Below are 456 nucleotides of genomic sequence, written 5' to 3' on the forward strand. Positions count from 1 at the left end.
GGGGGCCGCGGGCATGCGGGGGGGAGGCGCGGCGCGGCGGGCGGCGCCGCCGCAGGGGCCGCGGCTTCGCTGCAGGGGCCGCGGCTCTGAGTCATCCCCCGGCGGGGCTGCCCGCAAGGCTGGCGGCGGAGCCCCGGGGCCGCCGGCCTCGCCCGCCCGCCCTCAGCCCGACGCCGCGGCCCGGCGGCGGGCGGCGGCGCCCCGCGCCCCCGGGGCCTCGGGCTGCGGCGGCGCGGCCTCGCCGGCGCGCCCCGGCCGGCCGAGCGCGATGCCCATGGGGCGGCGGCGGGCGGGGGGCGGCAGCGGCTGGCGCGGCCCCCGGGGAGCCGCATCCCCGTCGGGGGGCCTGCCCCGAGCCGCCGCCCGGCCCGGCACGGCCCGGCACGGCCCGGCCGCCGCTGCCGCCGCGCCCCCGAGGGCCGCCACGCCGGGCTGGGGGCGGGACGGCACGGGGCG

Source organism: Cygnus olor, chromosome 3 (genome assembly GCF_009769625.2).
Source record: "Cygnus olor isolate bCygOlo1 chromosome 3, bCygOlo1.pri.v2, whole genome shotgun sequence".
Taxonomy (NCBI): domain Eukaryota; kingdom Metazoa; phylum Chordata; class Aves; order Anseriformes; family Anatidae; genus Cygnus; species Cygnus olor.